Source organism: Prionailurus viverrinus, chromosome B4 (assembly GCF_022837055.1).
Source record: "Prionailurus viverrinus isolate Anna chromosome B4, UM_Priviv_1.0, whole genome shotgun sequence".
NCBI lineage: Eukaryota > Metazoa > Chordata > Mammalia > Carnivora > Felidae > Prionailurus > Prionailurus viverrinus.
The window spans coordinates 76,257,969-76,259,277 of NC_062567.1; the positions used below are offsets into that span (position 1 = coordinate 76,257,969).

At 46.3% G+C, this 1,309-nt stretch overlaps 1 pseudogene; it reads left to right on the forward strand.

Moving 5' to 3' along the window:
* LOC125170612 (ADP-ribosylation factor-like protein 2-binding protein) lies at window positions 1-612 on the forward strand (annotated as a pseudogene).
* Window positions 613-1,309: the final 697 nt, after the last annotated feature.

Genomic DNA, 1,309 nt, shown 5'->3' on the forward strand with positions numbered 1-1,309 from the left:
ATGGGGCCCCGGTGTAGGGCAGCTGGGCAGGGCATGGAGGCCTCTGGGCCCGAGCACAGGTGCAGACTCACCGGCCTCAGATTCCAGGGAGGCCAAGCAGCCACTAGCCAGGGTGGAATGGAGGCTGCAGAAGTCTTGGAAGAAGAGAGCTTTGCACTGTCCACCTCTTCCGCCTCTGAAGCTGAATTTGCTGCTGTGGTTGGATCTATCGAGGACATTGTCATGGATGCAGAGTTCCAAGTACTGCAAAGAAATTTCATGGACAGATACTACCAGGAGTTTGGAGACATGGAAGAGAATAAACTCACCTACACACCCATCTTTAATGAATACCTCTCTTTGGTAGAAAAGTATATTGAAGAACTGCAGCTGACAGGGATTCTGGGATTCAACATGGCTGCTTTCACAGCAACATTAAAGCACCATAAAGATGAGATGGCTGATGACCTATTCGACATGCTGCTCACATTTACAGACTTTCTGACATTTAAATAGATATTTCTAGACTACAGAGCAGAAAAAGAAGGCTGAGGACTGGTCTTAAGCAGTGGCTTAATAGTGACTTCGTTGTGCAAATCCTCTTCGGTGGCAGCCTCCCAGAACAACCCCTAGCACTAGCTCCCACCTGTGGGTAATGGCGGCCTTCTGGACAACATGGGCCCAATAGGCCAGGGGAGGGTTGCTCCTGATGACTGGAGACCACACCCTGGAAAGACTGACTCTTTTCTGCAACTGTTTATTAATGTTAGGTATTGATGGGTTGAAAAGATAATTACCTGATGCTCCCAGGACTTCTCTTTTTCCTGAAATACTTTCTTCTATTCAATAACCCCTAGTACTCCTGCCAAAGTAGACACCTCTCTCAGGTGTTTCGGAGAGTCAGACTGCTCTGGGACAAACACTATGTCAAGCATTTCATCTAGAAGGCCCCTTCCCCCGGAATACGTGTTCCTGTGACAACCAAGAGGAACAACACCATCGTAAACTCTCCCTGTCTGCAATACCACAGGCAGGTTTTGCATAAATCTCCCCCTGCTCACAGCTCTTTCACTTGATTGAGAGTTTCAGTCCTTCAAACCCAGTGACCCACCTGTGTGGAGTTTTTTACTATTTAGGAATGCTTATCTATGGTGTTAAAACAGCTGGCCCTGTCTTCAGATTTCTGAAACTCCTATTTTCAGCCCACCATCATGGGAAAATTAGAACTAGTCTTGGCTATGGGAATAAACTAAAACATGATGTCTTTTGCCCAAAAGCTACATGTGAAAATCAACTCTTAGTCTTGGGTTTACAGTTCTTTTATCACTAT